Genomic DNA, 24,870 nt, shown 5'->3' with positions numbered 1-24,870 from the left:
CTTTTCCACCCTTCATCCCTCCTCTTCCAACCTCCATTTCTTCTTTTCTACCCTTCATCCCTCCTTCTCCCCCTCCTTCCCTCCATCCGTCCTTCTCCCCTTCCATCTCTCCATTCTCTCCTCCTACTCCCTCTCCCGCTACATCTCTTTTTCGCCTCCATCCCTTCTTTTCCCCTCTCCATCCTGCCTTCCCCACACCCAGGGCCAAATCCTGGCTGTTTCCACTTGCGGGGGTATTTCTTATTTCCCACCGACCGGAGGAAAAGTCTTTTCCCTCCTTCCGAGGGGCTCCGGCACCTGCCCGGGTGCTGAGCCCTCGGCTCCTTGTGACCGCTGTGCGAGGTCCCCGTGGCCGCGGAGCCGCGGGTGGGCGCCCCGGAGGGGCTCGCCCTTGGTTCCTCTGCTGAGAGGGGTGAGGTGTGTCCACGGGCACTAGCAGGGAGAAGCAGCCGTGTGTACACGCGCTTGCGGGCCCACAGAAAGGACGGACATAGGCACCGGTGCCGATGTGGATTTTTTAAATAGCCACTAGAAAAAAAAGCGCGGCCTCTCCCACGGCCCCGAGGTGTGCCCACGCCGCTACAGTTAAACACGCCTGTGGGAGCGCAGGACTGTTTTGGGGAGAGGGAGATCTTGCGGCGACCCCAGCGCACCCTCTGCACAGCAACGCGCGACCCCCCCCCACACACCCCAGGGGCCGTTCGGACGGGGAGAAACCCGTTCACAGTTCGCGGCTACAATGCAATACAATATACGCTCCATTCCACATATATATGTATAGAACACATATATTCTATGTTAAGCTATAATTTATGGCTCCACATTATACTCCACGATGCTGCGTGACGCGATGCGACGTGACAGCCCCGGGCCCGAGGCACGGCACGGCCCCCCCGGTGTCCCCGAGCCGCGGGGCCGCCCCGCCCCGAGGCGTCGGTGAAGGGCGCCCGCCTCGCTGCGCTGGGCTCGAGGACGGGTTTGGGGGAATCCGCTCCTGCTTCCCCACCTGGTATCCCACCTCTTCCCTGTCTCTTCTCAGCCTTTTATCCCCTCCTTTTTTTTCCCCCTGTCCCAAATCTTGCTCCCTTTCCCAGTGAAGGTGTGTTCGCTCCCTCCGTCCTTTATCTCTGTTTTAGCCGCGAAAGGTGTGGGAGTGTGTGTTTATTCCTCCTACTTCTTCCGAAATTGTCTTAGAAAAAAAAAAATCAGCCGAAACCCCAAATGTGTCCGATGCCCTCGGACCAGCCCTGCCCCAGTTTATCCCAGCACTACTCAGCTGCAGGCGCTGGGAGGGGGTTTATTTGCAGGGTCACACAGCCCCCTCCCGGTCACCCTATGGCCTCCTCAATCCCATGTATCACACCTGTGCAGAGGGAGGTGTGACCAAGCTGGGATGCTGCTGCTGACCCCCGGCGCGGGCTTTACCCCGAAGCCCCGTCCCGGAGGGGAGCGGACCCGCGGATGTCGGTGCTCGGGAGCCCCCGGGGCCCGCTGGGGTGCCCCCCAGCCCGCTCCCCATGTGGGTGTTCCCCTCACGAGGGGGGGCGGAGAGAGGGTAGGCCGGGGCAGAGGCAGGTTTGGGAAGGTCCCCTCCCCTGGCTTTCGGGCTGCCCCCGGCCAGCCGGTGTCCCCCTCGCACCCCAGCTGGGGGGAAACCGCACCCCCGGGGGAGGCCGGCTCGGGGCTCTGCATCAGCGTGCTCGAAGCAGGGCTGGTTTTGCTGGAGTATGCGGGAACCCCTGAAGAGAGACACCCCCCCCCATCTTTCCCCTAAACCTGCTGTGTCATCACGCCCCGCAGCAGAGGCAGCCCCCCAAAAGCAAATGGGGATGTGTGTTGCCTTACCTGAGCGCTGGCCCGGGGGAGCCCCGCAGAGCGGGGAGTTCTGGATCCGGCTCGTTTTCTCCTGCCGTGTCCCGCAGCAGAAACTTCCTCCGGCCGGGGCCGGGGTCGGTGCGGGGTAGCCGGGCTGCGCCGGGGGGACCCCGCGGCCGGGGAGAGCCGCACACCCCGGGCCGTGTTTATATGTAGAAAGAGGGATAATTTGAGTGCTTATACCAAGAACTGGGGTTGTTAAGTTCGCAGGCAGACAGCTAAACGGTGCCAAGTGCGGGTAGGGAGGGGGGCGCTGGGGGGAGGCTGGGGGTGTGTAAGAAATAAAGAGCAATTGTCAGAGGCGAACAAAAGGCGGAGGATGGAAAGGAGCTGGGAATCCCGGGGCAGAGCCCCTCGGCGTGGACTTGAACTTGGGCTTTGACACCGTCTGCCAGGCAGAGAGCGGCTCTGGGCCGGGCGAGGCGGGCTGCGGGGTGAGTGACAACAGCCCCGGCGGCGCAGTGAGCGGGCATTACCCCCCCCAAACCCACCTTTGCCGGGGGGGCACTCTGCTTCAGGATACGAGTAATCCGGGGAATAACCCAGACGGGCTGAGACCCGACAGGCTCAGCGCAGCTCCCGGTGCGGAGGGGGGCGGCGGCGGGGGGACCCCGTCGGGGCTGGCCGGGGCCAGACGGTCGGGGGGGCCGCCCGGTTCTCACAGTCTGCGCCCGAGCCTGGATTCTCTGCACGTCCCGGCCGGTCCCCCCTTTGCTACTATTCAGCACTTAATTGAACATTAATGGCAGCTGGGGATGAGGTCATTGGAGCCGGCTTTTCTCACACATTTTTCATGCAAATCCGCTAAACTCTAAACAAATTTGAATAAAACCCCCTTTGTGCGGGCCCTCCATGGTGTTTTTCCACGGGCCGCTCCGCCTGTCTCCGCACACTTCATCCGGGGAGGGGGGAGCGCCGGGGAGACGAGGGAGCGTGGGGGGGTCTCTGCTCGGGCCTGGAGCGCTGGGCAGACCCAAAGAGGCAGTGTCCTCTGCGAGGCTCCCAAACCCAGATCACCCCCAGAATGCACACTGCACTAGCAGGGCCCCGTATTTTGCCATCATCTCCATTTGCAGCCCCCCCCCCAGCACCAGTTCCCCCAGTCATACTCCTTAGCAACACCAGATACCCCTGTACCACCTCAATAACACTGGTCCATCCCCAGTAGCACCAGTCCTGCAACTCACACCAACCCTCCCCAGCAATACCAGCTCCCTAAGTACCAGCAAACCCAAATTCCCCAGTGCCACCAGCACCCCCAGCACCCCTCGCTGCACTGGGCCATCACATCCCTTTGCCTCTGTATGAAATGGTTTTTGGGTGCTCGTGGCTGCACAGGATAACGGCACGCAGAGCCCCTGACCCCCCTGCTCCACGGCCCCCGCGCAGCCCCCATTAGCATCCCCGCGCGCCCGGCCCCCTGCCCAGCCTTGAACTTGGCCATGCCGGGCTGCGCTCCTTCTGCCTGCCTGGGCTTGCACAATGCCGGCCTTGACCCATTGTTTGCTTTTTTCGGATTTCAGCTGGGAAAGCGGCCACCTCGCGCAGCCTGCCCCGAGCACGCCGGGAGCGGGGCACAATGGGGAACCCTGCTCTGCAGGCAGAAGGGCTCCAAATCATTTGAGAGACATATTCATTATATTCTTTCACGGGGGTCTGTTTGCATTGGGTTTAGCGGTTACTTCCCAGACGGGGTTCAGACCAAATAAAGATCATTGAGCGGCGAGGGATTCGCTCAGGCTTTCAGGGAAATGTGCCTGATGCGGGGCACGGCGCAGCCCGGCCGCTTGGCTCCTGGCTGCTCCCACTTCCCTGTTGATTTGCCTGGGTTTATTTTGTGCCCATTGCCTCCTCCATCTTGAGATTGCACCAAATCACACGGCTCACTTTTTGCAAAAGGGAGAGTTTATTTTCAACAGCGCATGGGGGGGCGGGATTTGAATGGGAGATAATTACAGGCAGTACGTTTCTCTTACAGGAACAGAGAGGGTGCAGTACAACAGCAGCAGGGCTGTCTGGCCTGGACAGGCTCACGGTCCTCTGGGCCACAAGCACAGTGCCTTTGGGAAGGCTATGCTCCCACAGCTCCACAGACCCAGGGATCAAGAGCAGCAAGGGCCAAGCTCTGCTCCATGAGCAAAGCTGGGAGCGAAAAGCTCCTTCCAACCTTCGCACACCCGGTATTTCACCAGTTGTTACAGTGACTGGCTTGGGTCTCTCTGTCTAAGCGCTTTGGTCCTGCTCAGGGGTATTGAGGGCACTGAAGGCAACATACAGGAGTGATGTGGGATGATCCCTTGTGTTGCCCTGGCTCCCTCCCCACGGGTGGACCGGCATGATTCGAAGTGATGCAGAAACCCGCTGTGCTCCTGAATCAAAGCTGTCTCCTCTCTGGGGCCAATGAAGAAGCAGTTGGGACCCTCCTGGAGAAACTCGGAGAAGTCAGGTGGCAAGTCTGGGCAGGCGGTAGCCAACAGCTCCAAGGAACTCACAGGCTTGAAAAATCCCTTCTCCACTCGCTGGGATCTAGGAAGGAAAGAAAAAAAATGGAGTGGTTATGATCTCTGTCAGGGAAATGGTGCAGCAGCACTCAGTCGAGAACAGACCAACTTGTCTCACTGATGGAGCAAAACTCCAATCCTCTTTCCCTCCTCACCACACATTTCTCACAGCTCTGGACCACCTTTCCCCCTTCCCAACCGGGAAAACCACGGTCCTCAAGACACCGAGCTTACCCTGCGCCCGCCTCAACCCCCTACCTCTGCCTGCCCCGCACATCGCCAGCCAGGGGAGGGCTCACCGCTTGTCCTTCCTCCCTAGGCTTTGGGGCATGGGATTACTCTGCATGTCAGAGCCACTAAAGGCACAGCCCTCTGATGTTTTAATCTTCGTGTTAACTTTCCCTGCCCTCAGCGCCCTTGCCTGGCTGGAGAAAGTGATACCAAGACACCGAGCTGGAGCCAAAGCTGTGACACTCAGCAGAAGTCCCCTTCTCAGCTTTCCCTGTACCTCCTGTGCTTTGCCCCACACATCTTGCACCTTGCAGCATGTTCTCCTCCCTTTTTCCTGATTTTTTGTTCTATTTCCTTTACACTTTATCCATGTTGAGAGTATATTCCCTAGCCCCCAAACCAGTCCCATGCCTTTGCTGTCTTCCCTTTGCTTTGCCTATAAACTGTTATGTTGGAAGGGGTAAAGAGTAATATAACTAATCCTTGAGTACACTTGGATCCAGAGTGCAAAAGGAACCATCAGCTGGCTAATTTATTCTTTCTATTGCACCAAATTGCAATTTTATAAAATATTGCAAATTTTATAAAATATTTGCAAGCCCATTTTAAGAGATAAATCTTCTGTGTGGCTCTCTAATGAGCCGCCCTGGGAGTAGCCAGCATGTGATCTGCTGTAGGTCGCACCACGACGTTCCTGGGCTGTGACTGGATGAACCACCGTAACTCTTTGAACTGTGCAAATACTCTACACTCTGGGGTCCAGGCTGCAATTTTCACGGGTATTTTTTCTCTCTCTTAAAAATAGATCTTCTGTAACCCCTTTATTGCAATATTCATAAAGCACTTGATGGAAATCCAAGGAAAATCCCTTCCTTTTCACAACTTCGAAGCAAGCCTAAAACTTGAGAGAGTGAGAGGCCAAACCCACCCCATGTGCATGTGTTTGGGGAAGGACCAAAGACTGCCTCTGCAGAAATAGGGTGCTGAGAGGATGGACCCCACGCTGGCACGCATGTAGGGAGACTCAGGCTGCAAGAAGCCAAGGCTCAGCACTTCTTTGTCCTATGTGAGATCAGGAGTCATTCCCAATGTCCCCCCAAGGCTGAGGTCAGGGCAGACAAGATCCGAATGGTGGTGGGTGCTTTTGCAAGCCCAGGAGAGGAGGAGAAGGAGGCTGAATCCTTGTGCTCACCAGCAAAAAGCCTTTACCTGGCAGGTAAAGCCCTCTGCCTTCTGCAGGCACAGGGTGAGCTTGCTGTGGCCTACAGAGAAACTCCTCTATGGTGCAGATAGAGAAGCTGTTCCTTGGTACCAGACATCAACCTGCCCTGGAAATTACCCTCTGCCTGGCCTGGTGCGTTTGCAGCTTCAGTTTGCAGCAGTTGCAGGCACTCAGTAACTGAGGGAAGGAGAGGATGGTCTGACCCAACTTATTTAACATAAGCTTTAGGAACGCCTAAATCTCCTGCATGCACTTTCTCTACAATCAGAGTTCAGCCTAGCACTGTGGGTGTCTGCAAAGATAGGGCTCTGTCAAGACCCTATCCCAGCCCAAGGATGCCTTCCCTATCCAGTGCCCTGCGCAAGGAAAACATCCCACAAACTAGCATGTGGAATTATTATCACTGTTTTAAAAAAGAACAATGCATAGATACTTGAAATTACAGCTCAGCCTCTGCCCCAAGACTTGCTCCTATGCCTCCTTGTGTCCCTACAAAGCCAGCACTGAGGTTTATAAGCTGACAAACTGCCCCGCCACAGCAATTCTGGGCGGTGGTAAGGGGAAAAAAAAAACCCCTCAAATAATGGTAAATGGATGCAGAACACTCTGCCTAATCAGATTCCTATCCCCTATTGAGGCCAGGAAGGAGGGACCCCGCTCCTCCCCTGCCCTCAGCCCAGCCTCCGCTTCACCGGCTCACACGGAGAAACTTTCTGGACAATTTAATCTCGCCAGGGTGTTACTCAGAAAAACCTTTTTCACTGTCAATTTTTCCCCCCCCTCCCTTCCACCCCTCCCTTCTTTTTTTTTCTTCCCTCCCAGCCTTGATTGAATTTTGCAAGCCCCTGATATCTTTCTTTTTTTGTAGGGATGCACGCTGCTTATGCAAATACCAGCCTTTCATACCAGCCTCCCTGGCTCAAGCCCTCCAACTTGAATGTGACCAAAAGCTGTGCTCTCCCCTGCTAACTCCTTAGCACAATTACACCTCCATTCTGCTCCAGGGGCCCGGGGAGGGGGAAAAAAAAAATCATTTTAAACTAATAACACGTGCTGTTTACTTTGGATAATTACAAGGGAGCTTCGGCTTCTAAGAGCTATGAAATATTCTGTTCAGTGGGGGTGGGAGGGAGGCTCCGTGTTACGCCTACGCTGCAAGTTTTATCTCCTGGCGGAGATGCTCGCACAGCCTCTTGAGGCTCCCTCCATCTCGTGCTCATCCTCTGCACCTGGGCAAGCATTTACATTTCCTACGGAGGAACTTCCCGGCGCTTTGGGCTACAGGAGAGAGGAGAAGGCGGCTGACATTTTCCTTATCTCAAGTTACAATTTCCTGCAAGCATCAAGATAATAAAACATCGGCGATGGGCAAGATGAGTGAAATGAATGCGTCGGCTCTCCCGCGGCAGCGCAGGAAGGACCAGGGAGAAAGGACACCCGGGGGACGTGGCTGCTCCGCTGGTTCTCGTTTGCATCGTGGCCCTGACGTTATTGTCCTCCTGCCTTGTCTGCTGGGGAAGTTTATGTGGAGGGCTTTTGCTGGGGCGAGGAGGAGGAGGGGAGTTTTCCCCAAAAGCACCCAGGAATCTGTCAAAAGAGGGACAGAAAAGAGAAGAAGAAGAAGAAGGGAGACAGAGAGTGGGAACGTCAAGGACCCCTGACTAATGAATAGCAAGTTTGCCCTTGAACCTCCCTGGGCTTTGCCATTCCCAGGCTCCAAACAAGGGCTGATGCATGCTTGGGCCCAGCTGCAGGGGGACTGGGCTATGGTTCATCTCAGACACTTTGACAGCCCGGGCCTTTTCCCCACATAGCTCAGACTCGCCTAACTACTCCCCTGGCAACAGCTCAGTGCAGGAACCTGCGCTGAGGCCCTGCCTGCTGCATACAGAAGTACGAAGAGGAGGAGGGGAGCCGCTGGGAGAAATTAGCTGGAGACCAGCTTAACCCATCAAATGCTGGGCAGGCATCACCAGCCCCAGTACCCTTTGCTCAGCCCCAGTACCCTCCACTCATCCCTGGGTGCTCACTGGCAATTATTCATGGTGGAGCTGGAGAGGTGCAGTGGTGGGTTAGATGTGCAGAGTTGCTGTGTATCACAAATCCCATGACCCGCTGCTTCACCATGACCCCGTCTGCTGAGACCTGGTGAGACCAAAGGTCCTCATGGTGCCAGGAATGTAGGAGGGAGCCAAAATAGCCAGCTGGAAAAGACCACCGGACACTGAGAGGAAAGGGCATGGCCTCTCCCTGGTGTGGCAGGACAGGGCATCTCTCCCTGCCAGCCAAAACGAGGCCAAGGGCTGGATGAGAGGCACAAACTTGCCCCAGCCACTCTTTCTGCATTGCAGATTAAAGGCTGGGGACAAGCTGGCCTTTGGGGTCTGCACTGAATGGCCGGAGAGAACAGGCACGAGCACCCGGCGGCTCTAAAATGTGACTCAGAAACGTTCCCACATCCCAGCCCCATATAAATCAAGGGGGAAAAAAGGGGGAGCTCTGTCCCAGCCTCTATTTTTACAGAGCATCTTTCATGTGCAGCCCCTGAGAGAGAGGGCTTTGCCGAGCTTGTTAAGGATGGCTCCAGCGCCAGGCAGAGAGGGGGACGCACCATATGGAGAGGAGAAAAAGAAAAGGGGACACTGAAAATGGAAAATTATGCAAAGCAGGAGGAGAGGCGCTGGGGGAAAGGGGGGAGGGAGGCAGCGAGGAGGTGGGGGATGGGGAGAGGGGAAGATGGAAGGGAGCCCTGACTTCGGGGACACCATAAGCTGGCATGGGGGCAGCGGGAGGGACAGAAGTTTCCCATGATCAGGTCAGGACAGCCGTTGGCACCCTTAGGCGCTGTCACCAGAGGGCAGTTTTCCAGCCTGACCTTTCCTGAGCAGATTTGGCACACCCCTGTGCCAGGGTGATGCCTGGCTGGACTGTGGTGGGTGCACCCTGCTTCTGGAGCCATGCCATGCTGGGAGATGCAGCAAAATGGGGTCCATGGTGACCTACTTCAGAGGTGTCCTCAGGACCTCTGTTACTATGGCAATGAGGTTGCAAGCAAACATGTTTTTTGGTCAAGATTTTTGCTTTTCATCAATCACAAAAACTGGATTAGCACACTGAGGTGCCAGGGTATTGTAAGAAACAGCCCTGACCAACAGCAATGATAGCAAGGACCCAAATAGGCCCTGGACCTCAGACACCAGTGCAGTGATAGTGGGTGCTTGGGTGAGTCTAAGGAGAATCCGAATGCAGTTGCCAGAGCTCTTCCCTTCCCCTTGGACCCCACAGAGTCCTGGTGCCACAGGGTGAGCTGCAGGCCCAGTATGGCTTAAAGATGATGTGCAGGCATTCCAGTCTCCTGCATGTGTTATTGCCCAGCTTGTGCTCAAACTCCAGCACCTGGCCTAACATGGTGTTTGGAGAAATGACTCAGCTCTTCCCAACCCAGTTGTGGAGCTCCTTTTCTCTATCCCGGAAACCTTGTTCACCTTTTGGAAACCACCCACTCTGTCACTGTGACAGCTTCTTTATCCCAAAGCTACCCTGTGCCTCAAACTTGCAGAACTCTGCTGGCTCCCTGTCCTGAGCCATGACCACCTTGCACATCCTCACTCAGTGGAAACCTCCTTCTCCAGCCCATCTTTCAACCAGCAGGGAAAGCCACCCAGTTGGTCCTCCAAAATCCCTGAGATTCATGCTCGTTGTTCTGTGACCTCTGCTTTGTTCCCTCCATCTCATTCCCATCTCCCCTCTACTTTTAATCAGAGCAGCCAGTGCTTTTCCTTCACCCTCCTCAGCATCACCCGACACCCAGGAACAGAAACTGCTCCTGGCTCCAACCTCTCCTCCAACTTGGCCCTGTCACAGCCTTTGATCTCACACCTATATCTACCACATTGCTCCTTTTTTTAGCTCCTCATTTGTTGCATCAGGAAACCTTCTCTTGCTGCATCTCAAACAGATCTCTCCATTAATCCCATCTACTGTGCTTCCCCTCATTTACCATCAGTAAATTTGCCATCAGCCCTCGCAGTCACCCTATGCCCCCAAACCCTCATTTCAGGCAGGTATGGGGCAGATCCACATGGGGCCAGTGCACAGAGATGGGCTGGTGCAGAGGCAGGCGTGGGACTGTGCCTGCAGAGATGGGCACGCTTGCCCTGGTATACACGTGTTCCTGCCTGCACATGCCAACACCTACATGTTCCTGCCCACATTCCCGCTGCCGGATCCAAGGCTGTGGGATTTCAAGGGGAGCTCTTGTTCTCCACCGGGGCACAGGTATTATATGAGCAACATGGCTGCAGGTTGGGATTTGGGCTGTTTGGTCTTACAGTTACCAGACTGAAAAGATGCTGTGTCCATCTAGTTTCTTCAAGAGCCATGCCCTGGAGTAAGGCTACGTGTGTAGGTCAGATCCTCAGCAAAGCCCTGGAATAAGCTGTAGGCACCGAAGAGGATTCATGTAAGCGGCATACAAAGAAAAATAGCAAAAAATAAAGTTCATGGGGGCACAAGGAAAAGAGAGCTTCCACCCACAGAGCAGCTGTGTGGGGCTCCAGAGACAGGCAGGCAACGTGGGAGATGTTTCAGAGCCTGCTCTCAAGATGATGCATTTGCAACCACTTCCCTTCTGCAACCACTGGAGGTAAACTGAGCTATCTGCCCTGCAGAGACACATTTTAATCCTCAGGCACAGGTACCTGTCCTGGGCTGCTTTAAGGCTGACTGACCGCTGTGGCAGAAAGATGCAAAAATGAGATGTGCCTTCATGGGAGAGGAAGAAGAGTGATTTACTCTTTCCTCACTATCCTGACACAGGCAAGAAACTGCCCCTCCACAAACAAGCCCAGCCAAAGGGGCTGTTTGGTGTTCTCACTGCAAATTCCTGCCTGCTAAGAATGGGTGCTGTGGGGGGAGCAGATGGGATTGAGTATGTCCTTTGGATCAGGCTGGCTTCAGCTGCTGTGCTGGAAGCTGAACCGTTTCCAAGGAGGATACGGCAAGAACAATGAGTCCTGCCCAAGTGACGGTCCAAAGCGCTGGCACTTCGTCCTGATTCAACCTTGCCCCAGATTCCCGCCCTTGGCATGCATCCAGGTTCCTTTCTCCTTGACCCATCTCCATCAAAAGAAGCGCTGTTACAAGTCTCTGCTCTGAGTTTCTAGTCTACAAATAGAAGCAAACCACCACCTGCTCCAGAGCTGAACATTTCCACTAAACCCTATTTTGATGCCTGTCCCAGCCGAAGAAATCTTTGGGGACAGTGTCACTTGTAGGAGATGTTACACATTTCGGCCTCCAGCAACACAAGACACCAATACGATATTAAACTACACAATTGCTATATGTTCCTACACTCCTGCCTTGGCTGTAGAGATGCCCCACAAGGGCCCATCTCCAGCAAATATTTCTCTGGACAGGCACAGGGAGTTGGCTGCCTTCAGTGCTGGGGCACGATGTGTTTATCGGGCAGCAAAGCTGGCCCTGCCACCTCTCCCAGGGAAGCTGTACCATGGGAGCTGCTAAAACAGCATTTCATTTCCAAACAGGGCCCCAGAGACCTCTTGTGTGAGGGATTCAACAGAGCGAGGCGTGGTAGCGCAGAACAAGGAGACACGACTCCAGGCTAAAAATAAGCCAGACCCCAGGTTGATGGACCGTATTGCTCTACACCAGGGTTCAGGCTGGCCTGTCCCCTTGAATCAGTGCCAACCTCTCCTGCGCCACCACTGATGGGGAAATGGCAAATTGGGATTTTTTCACCTCCCTCTTTCCCCCGTTTCCCTCCCCTAACTCCTTTTCCGCATCATAAGCAAAGTCCTAATAAAGCTCCCATCCCCACTGCCAGCCCTGCACCATGCTCCCAGCAGAAAAGAGATGCAAAGCCACGCTTGGAATCTGATTCCCCGGCTTTAAACGCTGCTCTGCCAGCAAAGTGCGACTTGAAAGCTCCCCTGTCACAGTTACAAAGCTCCGAACAGCCCTTCCTCGGATAATCACGCTTATCTCCAGATTAAGAAAGAGAGACCTGCAGCTGAGGCTGGTCACATGGGCTGGGATGTGGGCAAATCTCTTTTAAACAATCCCCATATAGCTGTGACCTCCACCGCAGTCCAAATACACTGTCCCTCAGTCCCACTCAAAAACCAGCTCTGGAGACATGATGGAGCATGTGAGAGAAGACCAAGCTGGAGGTGGGGGTGGGAGGGAAATCAGGGAGGAGGAGTGAGAAAGCAATGGAGAAGAGGAGGGTGAGAAAGACGGAAGAAGAAATAAGTAAAGGGAGGATGTGGGAGAGGAACAGGATGTGGTGGAGAGGGAGGAAGAGTCCATGAATGGAGGGGGAGGATGATGAAGGACAGGGAGGTCTCTGCTACTCTTCCTGTTGGGGATTAGTTGTCTCTGCACTGTCCTCAGTTTAACTCTTCCCGCTCTGTCCCCGGCTGGCAGCCCAGCCTGATTACGTGACTCCAGCTGTGCCAAGCAGCCTTGGCAGGGCGAGCACGTTACCTACTTTGCTGCCACGGATTCATTAAGAGGCTTTGCTTGTGTGGGAATAGTCATCCCAACAGGGAAAGGGAAAAAAACCCCTTTGGCAGATCAGCATGGCGAGGAGCTCTGACAAAGCGGTTTCCACAGCCCAGCCCAGACTTTGGGAGCAGAATTAAGGAGAGATAGAAATGTGCAAACAGGAGAGGAGGGCAGAGTAGGAGGAGATCAGCTGAAAGGGGTCCCTCAGCTCAGGGATGAGGCACCAGACAGGGAGGGAACTGCAAGCCCTTTGCCTGGTTCTTCTTTGTGATTAAAGGCCACCTTGCATCTGGGTCAGGTACGGATGACACATTTACCCTCTGCGTAAATGAAAGGTCCGAGCAACTGCAGAGTGACTTTTTCCAACAGCATGTTCCCCTCTTACATCCATCACACAATTATTTTGCAATGGAGGAGTCCAAACGGCTCTGAGACGGGCACAGAGGAGGAGCGCTGGTGCTGCACCTCTCTGAGGATGCCCACGATCTGATGGCACTGACTTGGGGCTTCCAGCCACGGCCACCGGCTGCAGCCCGCGGAGGGACTGCAGTGCTGCCTCCCTGGCTGCTCATTATTCACCCTGCGCAATTAGGCACTGCTGATAAGTCACATGAAATTGCCTTTGTTCTCCAACTGAAGACCTGTGTTTCACGGGAGTCCCTTTTTCTTGCACATTAGTGATGAACTGCCCGCTGTACCTACTGCTGGAATGGCAGTAAGGATTTTGGGGCGCTCTTTGGGCTCCCTCAGAGATGCCCTGTGCAGGTCAACGGGGAGGTGTAGCCTGGCCTTGACAATGTTCCTAGACTTCTCTGAGCACAAAGCAGAGCTGCTCCTCCTGCAGCCCACTATGCCCTGCTGGGGACTTGTCAGCTCTCCTCCAGACAGGTGGCTTTGTCACTGTCTCCATGTCACCTCCCAGCTTCCCTCCCATTAGCAGAGGAAAGCCCAGTGCAGCTGCAGAGTCAGTAGGGGAAGAGGTGTCAGCCCTTCCCAGCCCAAACCCTGCTGATGCCAATGGCCACCTTACCTTGTTCATCAGGACCTTCCTTCTCCTCCCCAGCCATCCCATCAGAAGGAGTCAATCCTGTGCTCTGCTGATCAGACCAAGCCATCTCCCACCCAGGCTCTCTTCAGGGCCAGCCCTGCTCTCCATCCCTTCACTGCACCAGGACCCAAGTATGGAATATAAGGCAAAGCAAATAGGAGCCAAGATGAAACTGGGTACCACCAAACTCCACAGCAGGCAAGCTGTACTCCAACAAAACTTCCCAAAATGACCTCAATTTCACAGCAGCCTTGGGCCATCCCTCTTTTGGCATCTGGCAGCTGCTCAGACACAGACAGGACCATGGGCAGAAAAGACATCTTGGCCCATTAATGAGTTTTTTCCCATTCTGCTCAAGAAATGTATGTGGGCTCTTAAGTCTTGTTGATTTAAGGGAAAGGATGCAAAATTAATTTAGAAAGGAAATTAATTAGATGCGAACTGGTGTTTACATCCCTACTCATACAATGAATTCTTGTGTGAACCTACAGAATGCAGATGGATGGATGGATGGATGGATGGATGGATGATAACAGACTCTAGGAATGACATTATGTGCTGGTCCATACGCTGGGGATGTAGAAAGACTTTTCTCTGCATTGGTAATTAATAACTCTATCCTGAGTAAATGTTGATAAATCCTTTATAGCACACGTTATCTCTGTCTCTCCAACTCCTGTTCTGCATTTCCATTTGCCTGTTTCCACTGCTCCACCCCTGGCACCCACACGCTTCACTTCCCTCCCGTATTTTGTAACTGGTAGCAGATTTGACTCCCTTTCTGGAGAAGCAGGCAAGGGTTTCGTTGCTGTGGCTTTGTGTGAGTGATCGCATGTGTATGTGTGTATACAAAGATGGATATAAATCCATTGGAAATAAACACCTTTTAAGGGACTTGAGAGACAGACACCCAGGGCAGAGGAGAAGAAAGAGCCTACAGACCCTCAGCCAGACAATCAGGCAGGATGAAGAGAAAGGGCTAGTGAACCAAAAAAAGGCTCAGTTCTCTTTTAAACTCTCCATGATTTGCAAGGAAAGCAGCAGATCTCACGGCTGGGAAGCCCAGCTCTGCTGATGCAACCCTCACCCCTTCTTCTCCCAGCTCCACACAGCTCAATTACCCCGGGCTGCCAGGCTGCACTCAGCACACCCCCACCACCCTGCATCTCCCCCGCCGCTGAGACAGCTTTCGCCAATGGAAGGAGTACAAATATATTCATTGGCACCTTATCAGACATGCATGCAAAACTAATTAACATGGGGAGACATGCAAGCTGCCACCCAGCCACAAATACACACCCACGAGCATGCACACACACACGCACGCATGCACAAGGCAACCCTTGTCTAGGGGGGACATTCAAAAGGCTTTGTCACTAATTTAGGCATCTGTCTCAGTCTGGTCTGGTCCTCCTGGCTAGCCTGGAGTTGTGGTTTTTTTCCCACTCTGTTTGACAATGCTGGGAACATGCCCGGAGACCCCTCATTCAAATCACCCCTTGACAATGGTCTCATTGTGTGAGCATATAGAAAAGGGAAAGGATGGGGGAGAAGATGTGGAAGGGGGGTAAGGAATTAAAATGTGAACCCAAGGAAGTGTTTACTAACACAAGCCTCGCAGCTGCCCCGTCTCTCCTCCACCCCCTTCTTCCGCCCCTGGCTGCTCCAATGGCCCAGCTTGTCCCCGGTGCGTGGCGGGCAGCGGGAAGTCGGGACAGTGGAGCGGGAGCAGGAGCAGGGCTGCACAGAGGTGCATGGAGAGATGGCAGACTGGAGGGATGAAGCCTCAGGGCATTCAAGCCTTTGGCAGCAGGGGGGCAAGTACAGGTTAGAGAAGAGAAGATAGAGCCAGAGATGTCTTGGAGAGGATTAGGGACTTAAAATGTCCTGGGAAGGACATCTTCATGGAGGAGCAAAGGATTTATTGGTATAACCACTCCAAGGCTTTCCAGGCAGGAACAAAAAGTGTATAAACCTGGCCTCGTGGATTTAGAGCAAGCGAGCAACCTCACTGCATGGTTTGGACTGCTCTCTTTGGTGCTGCTGCCAGACATGATACAGTGTGAGAAGAAAGGGAGGGAGCAGCAGGGTGTCGGGGCTGGGGGCTCAGGGGATGAACCCAGCTACCTTCAGGACCCCACTGTCTGCCTATTGCGAGTTATTAAATACCAGGAGAAAAAAAAAACAGGAAAAAAATGCCTCGATGCCCTGACCACCCCCCAGCCACGCCTGGGGAAGGAAATTGCGAAGGTACAGACAGGGAATGTGAGCCCCCAGCCCACCGCGCTTGGCTGGCCTTGGCAGATCTGTTCAGCTGGAAATGCCCATGAGCCAGCAGGGCAAAGGGAACGGGAGCTGGGGAGGGGGAGAAGATGATGACAACGTTTTCCATATATGCAAATGCATCCACACAAGATACCCAGAGGGAGACAAAACAAAGAGACCTCAAAGAGGCTGGCTCTGAGACCCGCACAAAGCCAGATACCTCTGTAAACCTGCAGCGTTTGCACGTGAGGACCTGCGCCATGCAAGATGTGATGCTGCCGAGAGGTTCCCCCCCATCTGAGCAGATATCAGCCCAAAGATAGCCTGATTGAGGAGCCCAGAGAAAGCTGCAAAGACAAATGCCACAATCCCACATCCTCCTACACAAACAGATGCACCTTAGGAGTACAAAACTATTCCTGTCCATCAGTTTAGTCAGAGAAAAGAAAAGCTGTGATGCAAACCCACATGAGCCCTGCTGCGGTGGGCAGAGCTAGCCCAGCTCCTCCGACATTGCTCCTGCAGCCAGATCCACTCCCTAGACCTTTGTTTGCTTTCCATAAGAGGAAAGCTAAGAGATTCCTGGACATTGCTATAAACAAGGCAGGGCAAAATGTCACACAGAAACTCGAGAACATGCATGAGGCAAAACATTTCTTTCCCACAACCACTGCAACAAAACAAGTCACCTGTGCAAACATTTCTGCTTTAAAAAAGGGAAACTACTGCCAAGTAAGCAAATCTGTGCTTTTTATCCAAACAAGTGGTTGTGAGCGGTTTTACTGCCACATTCCTGTGCCCCAATACACAGGGATAAGCACTCGACATACAGTGACACGCAGGGACTCGGGGACAGAGCTGTTGTTTTAATAGGGCAATGAAGACAGCGAATGAAATAAAACCCTACAGAGATCAGCTTGCAGGAGTCAAGGCTGAGAAAAGCTATTTGACGGTAAAGGGAAACAAGGACACTTGCGATTCTGCTCTCATTTCCATGCTGTAAATTTGGGCAGCTTTTACTGAACGCAATTAAATCACCACTTAGGATTTAACTTGGTGAAGCTGAGGACAGACCTCAGTACAAGACCCACCTATGGGTTCATCCCCCCAACTTGCTCTGCAGAGGTCAGCAGGAGTTGTGGAAAAATTGATTGAAAAAGTAAAGGAATTCATAGATCCCTGCCAATGTGGCCATTTCAAAGCCCCCTTTAGCTCCATCTTGGCTGTTCTCTCCTTCACCAGCGATTTGCTGCTCTGCTCATGGAGCTTTGGCTGCAGGGAAGAGTCAGTACCAGGCTGGTAAGCACAAAAACTCAAAGGTATGTGGGCATCTCTTCCCCTTTGCCTCTAATAAGAGCTGAAGACCTCATCAATCCTTCAACACATCCATTCCCTGCCTCTGACAGCTGATCCTTCCTTTCCCATATCCTTACAGTCCTTGTGTGGATCCCATACAAGACCCTTGCAAGAAACCCTGAAAGACCCTCTGTTATTAAAACCTATTTGACAATTCTTTAAATTTTCCTTTATTCTAAGACAGTGCATTTCAAAGGCTTTTGCTCACCAGAGATTATGAAACTGTTTAACAATCTCAGTTTCATAAGCAACAAGTAATAAAACTCACCTACTTGCACCACACAGGTAAGGTCACCTCAGGGCTGTGACCTTAAATCTATACATGCTTTTCCCCTCAGACATTGAGAGGCGTAAATCTCAATATCTCATTAAACAGATCACTCAGAACAGATTGCCTCCCAACATAACTTTTCAGCTGGCCACTACCCATGAACGGATGATTTTACATGACATTTATTCATGCAAATTGCAGAGGCTGTAGTCTGGTTACCCAGCAAGAGCGTAGAAAAATTACAGTTTAGATGCATAAATGCTGGCACCATCAGAGAAGACACAATGAGACTGAAAACACATCCCTAGGTTTCACATACAGGGCAACAAAACTTAGAGTGAGTCCTTATCTGATGGAGGTTTATCAGGAACAACCCCCCCCAAATGACTCAGAGGAGGCAGAGAAAGGCATGTGCAAGGCTGCAGGGGCTACGGAGAAATGAACTTCTCCTGCTGCATGTGCAGCAACCTGCCATGGGGAGAGCACACGCAACATTTTACGTCACTCACAAAGCCTATTCTGTCCAATAAAGTGAAGAAGTAAAACAAAGCATGAAATCCAGGCATAAATTAGCATCCCTCTAGTCTAGCTTTATTTGTGCTGCTGCTGCTGTGGATTAGCATCTAGCTGGCTGACAGGCTGATAGGTAGACAGAAACAGGGAGAAATAAAAAAAAAGAAAAAAAAATCAGTAGGTGTCTTTTTTTCCCTATGGTTCCTGGGATGTCTGCCTTCAAAGTGCAGGCAGCATTCATCCCTTTAGGACCAGAATTCTTCCATCTTCCTGTGAGAGCAGCAGGCTCTGCAGGAAAGCAAATCCCCCTGAGATGTTTGTGCCTGCACCCTGTGGAGCCAGCACCCGTCATCTAATGCGAGCCCAGTGCGAACCCGTCACATCCTCAGCCGGCATCCCTCTGGCATCCACAGCATCCCTCTGGCATCCACAGCATCCCTATACAGAGCCAGAGCCCTGGGAGCAGTCACGGTGTGTGGGGCTGGGAGACCTCGAGGATAGCACCTCGCCACAGGCACACACAGGGAGCAGACACCTCAGGATTAGCTCTGGATCATGTTCACCATCGCTTGGGGCAGCTGCTTCCTTCACTGCTTGCAGCCATGGCTGGGTTTGGTACCTGATCCCACATGACATGACCGGGATCTCACGCCGGCATCTCCTCTCAGTTTGTGTCAGAAATGTGTCACTGCCAGCTCCTCGGGCAGGAGGACCTGCAGAGAGCTTCCATCGGGCTGACACACAGCCTCCCGCTCCTCAGGGCTGCATGGCAACATGAGTGGTCGTCACCAGAGACGTCCCTTCTCTCTGGGCTTGGTCACCTTGTGCCCACACACCCTTTCCAAGCACAGCCACGAAGGCACAGCACCAAAGAAGTGCCAGTCCAGTCCAGTCCTTCCCAAACCAGACAGCCCTGCCAAAGGACATGTTTCTGTCCTAGCAACTTCGGGTAGCAGAGAGGAGCTGGGATGCTCCTCAACATGGCTCTTGTGCCCAAACTGGGGGAACAACAGCAGCAAAACTTCACTGTGCTCAAATCAAACTGCAAAGCCCATTTCCACCCTAACTGAGCCATTCATAGCTTGTCTGGGGTCTCGAGTCACAGGAGATTTCTAGTCCCTGCCTTTCATTTAAGGAGTCAAACAAAAAGCTCAGTTTTTAGGCTATGGAAAGTAAATTTTCAGCCATTTTCAAAGGTGGCCTAGAAAACACAGACTAATTCTGCACAGCCATAAAGCAAGTCCCTCAGGAGCACAGCACACAGCTCAAACACCCTGTGTCCCTGTCTGCCACTATGACTCTAACTGAGTGTGTCTGATCAGAGGACACAAATGTGAACGTTCCCCACGATGCAGAGAATCCCTCCTCGGCAGAGTTCTTGCAGCTCCCAGCCCCTCAGCCAAGTGCACTGGCCCTGCTGAGCACTGGTGCAAGCAACCCCAGGCTGACCCTGGTGGTCAGGTGCTGCCTTTGGAGGATGGAGCAAACAAAGCTTACAGCAGGCATCTGTGGCTGTTTCCGCTTGCTCCATGTTCAAATGGGTCAACACAGGCAGCTCTTCCCCAAAGGAGGCACAAGGGCACTTTGCAGGGCTTCAAGACAGCTGCAACTGGGAATAGCCTGAGCAGAGGAGATGTTCCTCCAGTCATGCCTCCCCTAGGAGTGCTTGATCCAAGGCTGGAATAAAGCACTTCATCACCATCCTCAGCCCAGTGCACACAGCAAGGCAGTTCCCTCCACATCCATACACCCTCAGAGGAATCTATGGAAACATCCTGTGGTATCAGTAGAGCAGCTTCTTCTAGGGCTTAGGAAGGAACGGAAGAAGGATGAAGAGAATGTAGAAACCAGAGCCTTTGTTTCTCAGCACTCACTCATGCTGCTGATTAGGTAGCAAAGACCAGCCATTTCCTACCACATTCTCAAGCACTTGCAGCAATAGCAGGCACTCCTTTAACCTCTGGCATTTGGGGATGGGAAGGAAGCAAGGAGGCAGAAGTCAGTCAGAGCCTACAGAAATGCAATGAGCTGCAGGAAAGATCTTCCCTTTGCAAGGGAACTGGCCCCTGATGGGCTCCCCAGCCAGCACTTATCTATGTGAACTATTTATTTATTTCCTCCCCAAGCTCTCAGCTTGCTCTGACACATCACCCATCCACCTGATGGCAAGCAAAATGAGTCAGATGAGTCCCAGGCTCACACCCACTCATGAGCCTTCCATTTCTACTCTGCTTCTCAGTGCCAGGCCATGAGGAAGCCCAGTCTGGGCACGGTGCAGGACCACAACTGCTTGAAATGCTTGTACAAGTCCAGACTCACGCATGCAGTTTGCCCTTCATTTCAGAGAGCTCCAGTACTTCTGCATAAGACATATTTAAACTCACACTGGTAATAGCACATTCAGACAAGCGGCCACTGGGACCAGGGCAATGCCTACGAAATGTATCACAAATGGACTGAAGGAGCACATTCCCTTGAGACACTGGTCCAAGTGGCAACGTGGGACATGTCTGCTGCAGCCTGGGGAGATCCTGCACGGTCCCATGAGGACACCACAGAGACAGCATCTCCTCCTCTGGCTCTTAAGCAGTCTTCCACAGTGCTGCACACAGTACGTGACCTCTCAGTTAAAGCAAGGACCAAATAAATTTTAAAAGGTATTTTTGTTCTGAGTACTGGCTGTGTGGAAGTCAAATACTGTTTTTCAAGCTGTTCCCAGAATGAGACAGAGCCATACATGTCCACAGGCACAGCAGCGTCTGCACAGCTTTGTCCCCACTGCCTCCAGAAGCATATACGCAGATGTGCATCCCTCACTTGGTCTCTTACAGAATAGGGTGCCAGGGACCAACAACATCAGTTATTACCTTCCAGACCACAGACTTCTGTGTCCAAGTTTCTCTGTGCCCTGGGCCATACAACAGGGGCTGGGATCTCTCCTGAGACCCAAGCCAGCCACTATCCAACCCAGTGTGATACATGACACTTTTGAATTGTCAGACTCTCTTTCACTCCCTGTTCAGTGTTATGCAGCATCCTGGACTGTCAGCCTTGAGCTTTGAGTCTCAATCTCCAAAATTGTTAAGCCTCATTCCAAAAAAAGCCAACTATATGGAGGGATTTCTTTTCAGACTGGTAATGTCTAAGCCCTACAAGGTCTTTGACTTGTTTCCAGAGTTTTCCTTGCGATGTCCCTAAATATATTTCTTGTTAGCATAATTCTATTACTTTTAAGTGAGAACTGAGACTTTTAAACAGTCCTTGATTACACTTGCTGTGGGTTTGCTACAGACACCCCAAATCCCAAGCTTTGTACTAAAACCCCTGTGAATTATTCCAGTCCAGCCTTGCCAACTGCTCTTCTACCCAAAAGGCACCTCCCCTTGAGAGCAGAATAGTAGAAGAAGGAAAGCAAGCTGGAAAACAGCCATTTCTGGGACTACAAATGAAATCAGGAGGAACAGTCCCAAAAGCCTCTCCTAGCCTTGGCCACCAGCAGCAACTACTCGTGAAGCTCCCACCAAGTGAGAGCCAGAGACACATTGATCCTGCCTTGCTAGATTTTATGCCAAGCTTGTCAGCAAGACATGCTCAGCTTTGGCTGCCCAGGAAATTCAAACCTTTCCTTTGTGTGGCTTTCTGGACACCTCCCGCTGCCCTCCCTAAATCCCAAAGCCAGCAGCATCCCTTGCAAGGTGCACACCATGCCAGAGACAGAAAAGACGTGCTCCTTGCAGCCTCCGAGCCCCAGGCCTTCTGCCAACACCATCCCTACATGGGGCACGCAGGCAAAAGAGCTGCCGGAGGAATCCATGCCAAGCAGCGCTGATCACGACCTTTCTGCTTTACAACGGTAACCTGAATCCTAAATACTGGATTTCTAGGCATGCATTAAAGCCATGAGACAATGGAGATGGCGAGGCTGGGGCTGGCTGCAAGCCAGCTCTGCGCCGGCCCTGCCAGCACCCGATGCTTCCTATTTCCTTCTTTTTTCGCCCTGGCAGATAAGCAAAGTCCCTCTAAGCCAGGAGGTAGGTGCATGCACAACCTCACCCATGACTTGGGGACTGCACAGGACTCACCCCCCATGGAAGGTGGATACCCAAGAAGAGGTGGTTGCTTTCCTCTCTCCCTCGCTCTCTCATACGAGCATTGCTTCTCCTTTAATTGGTTTCATTCATGGCGGCCCTTTGCTAAATGTAATTATGCCAGGCTCTCTCCATCTGTCTGCATTCGGGAAGAGCCATCGCTCTCACTGTTTTTATCTTCAATCTTTATTTCTGCATTAATCCCCCCTGTGCAGCTCACATGCACAACAATGTCCAGGACCTCCTGAAGACATACAGGCACCGAATGAAGAGCAGGATTTGTCCCTGGGTCTCTCCTAGCTGGAGGACATTTTTTCACAGGGAAAAGCCCCATACCTCAGTCCCCGTCTGTAACATCTCCATCTCTCAATGATACATGCACAAGCCAGTCCTTTTGCAGACACTCAAGGGTTGTCTGGGAGCCTAGGCAGGAGGAGATGGCTTGATTTTGTCTGCACCGCAGAGATATCCCTGCCCTGTCTTCCCAAGACCAATACATAAAGATAGCAAGATGTCTGCTCAACTTGACATGGACCACTTTTCACATGGAGACAGCATTCAGTCCTAACTACCACACTCGTTTTCCTTCCCAGGAATGCAGACAGGGTGAACGCAGCTGAGCACAGGGATTAACAAACCTCAGCTCTGCAAGGGCAGCTCACAGCTGCGTGGCTGAGGCTGCAAAACGCTCAACACACCCAGAAGGATTTCATCCTTTGGGGTGCATTACCCAAGGTCCTTACAACTTCCTCAGCCAGGGTAGGTAGATCTTGGGGGAAAACACAATGCTAAAGAAGCTGTTGGTTGATCAAGAGACCAAACCCAGCGACACAGACCCTGGGCAACCAAGCACCATCTGGTGACCGCCGGCTCCTGACACAATAGCCCATGTTGGCATGTTTATGATAGAGACCAGAGGCGGATTCCCATTATCCCCATCAGATCCTGTGATGTGGTTTCAGGAGAAGGACCATGAGAAGCAGATGGGATGGCAGAAGAGAAAAGAACGCAGCGAGACAGGCAGACAGGAGAGATTTATATGAAGCTAAAGCGCATACCCATAAACATGGGATAAGTAAATAGCATGTAAGTATGAAATTAAACGCAGGGAATCCATGGCATCCAGTAATCAGTCAAATATCTCCTTCACCTCTTTTTCAGTTTATCATTGGCATTTTAAAATGAGATATTTATGCCAATAAGTAAGCCAGTTGTATATTGTAACCCTGCAAATATGGGCTCGGATCTGAGAGATTCGTCCCGACAGACAATTCATTTTTACAGTTATTTTTGGACTCCCGGCTTTTGTGGAACACTGGCTCTCTGTGTTGGATTTTATGCCCCTGAAATGTATTTACAATGCATGGCATCTGTATTGTGCATTACACACTTAAATCATTGCATTTCATTCATCGCTTGTAAAAAAAAATATTGCAATATCCTGAAGCTCCAAATACTCAAATTCAAAATATTACTGCTGCGTTTTCAGAGTAATGCTATAAAATAATGTTGTATTTTTAGATAAAGGAGGGAAAATTGATCATGAGGAACATGGATTCCCAAGATATGGGAAGAAGGGGAGTTTGGATTTCACACCAGGATAAATGGAAAAAAAATAAAACTAAAAGCTGAAAAACCCACAAAGGTTTATTTTCTAAACAAGAACATAGAAACATTTTGTCACTTAAACAAAGGGAGGAGGGTGGGGGAGGCTCCACATCCTTGGCTTGCTCTCTGCAACGGACAAATACTATCAGAAACAAAAAGCATGGCATAGTTAGCAGGAGCTCAGCGCTTTAGAATTAATGATATGTATTTAAGTTCCTTTTAGGGGGAAGCCTTCTGCAATCGTTGGGGGGGGGGGAAATCATGGTTTTAAAGGCTTCTGTCATTGTTGCCTACGAGCCGAAGAGAAAGGTGCTTTCTTTGTCATCCGGGGGTTTATGGCAACACCTTAATGTGTCCTTTTCATAGGTGAAGCAAGGCGCACAAAGCAGCCGCGTGCCAACGCGTCCCCCCCGCCACCGGCAAAATAAATAAATGGAGGAACGCGGGGACGGCGGCCGTCGTAATCCCTCGGCAAAGCGGCAGCAAGGATGGTCTGGCAGGGTAAATATCGCACGTCTCCTGCCAAACCCCGCGTGAGCTATTGTCCCACCACCCCTTTTAGATGTCATTAAGGATTTTTCGCATATAACCAAACAAGCGGAGGGGATGAACGTGCTCGCTTCTTCCCCACCAGTTGGAGAAGCCATGACGAGGCGGCTGGGAGCCAGCACAGGGAAAACACAGGGCAAATTAGGAAGTATGTTAATTCAGTTAATATCACAGAGGGGCTGGCAGGCGGGGGGGGGGGAGGTGTGCGCGCAGATTTTCCGCCCGAGGAAGGAGGTGGCAGAGAAAGAACTGGGGCATGCCAGCTCCCGTTATTGTTCTGCCTTCATCGGTAATTAGCAAGATAAGGAGGGGACGGCGTGAGGGAGGCAGCGTGGCGAGGACAAGGCAGCGTTGCACCCCACCTCATGCCCATGCGGCCATCTTACAGGCGGCACTCACCTCCCGCAAAATGGCCGCCAGGGCCCACACTGCCTCAGGCCCGCAGCTGGCCTGTCCCGGTGGGCTCCCTTCCGCCAGCCCTGAGGCGGTGGGCACCCGGGAGCAGTGGTAGCCGGGAAACGGGGGCCCCAGGAGAGAGGGAGTTGCCATGGTGGGCCAGAGTGTGCTGGCGAGCGGCCATCTTAGCCCGGACCCCACTCATGTGCCAAGGCGCTGGGCATGCAGCGCTCCCTCAGCTTCTTCCCCAGCCCTCCTGCCTGGAACAGTCTTGATATGCTTCTCCTTCACCAGGCAGCACATATTGTCTGCGCCCTGCTCATGGCCATGGAGGCGGCTGTGCCCTTTCCGTGGCCTTCCCCTTGGACAGGAATGGTGTTATCCCCACACGGGCAGCCATTGTCAGGGCACAGCTC

At 52.5% G+C, this 24,870-nt stretch overlaps 2 long non-coding RNA genes across 5 annotated transcripts in view; both read right to left on the bottom strand.

Annotated features, from left to right (window-relative positions):
• Positions 1-2,152, bottom strand: part of LOC113947679 — a 23,303-nt gene extending 21,151 nt beyond the window's left edge. The window contains exon 1 of the long non-coding RNA XR_003527833.1: positions 1,846-2,152. This is a non-coding gene — a long non-coding RNA (uncharacterized LOC113947679). The remainder of the gene's footprint in view (positions 1-1,845) is intronic.
• Positions 2,153-3,768: 1,616 nt separating this feature from the next.
• LOC113947581 overlaps positions 3,769-24,870 on the bottom strand; it is a 43,829-nt gene continuing 22,727 nt past the window's right edge. For all 4 annotated transcript variants that reach the window (XR_003527813.1, XR_003527812.1, XR_003527811.1 and 1 more), the window contains one exon: positions 3,769-4,401. This is a non-coding gene — a long non-coding RNA (uncharacterized LOC113947581). The remainder of the gene's footprint in view (positions 4,402-24,870) is intronic.

The sequence above is a fragment of the Corapipo altera genome, unplaced genomic scaffold (genome assembly GCF_003945725.1).
Source record: "Corapipo altera isolate COAL_440 unplaced genomic scaffold, ASM394572v1 50, whole genome shotgun sequence".
In the NCBI taxonomy this organism is placed as follows: domain Eukaryota; kingdom Metazoa; phylum Chordata; class Aves; order Passeriformes; family Pipridae; genus Corapipo; species Corapipo altera.
This window is presented reverse-complemented; position numbering and strand designations above follow the sequence as displayed.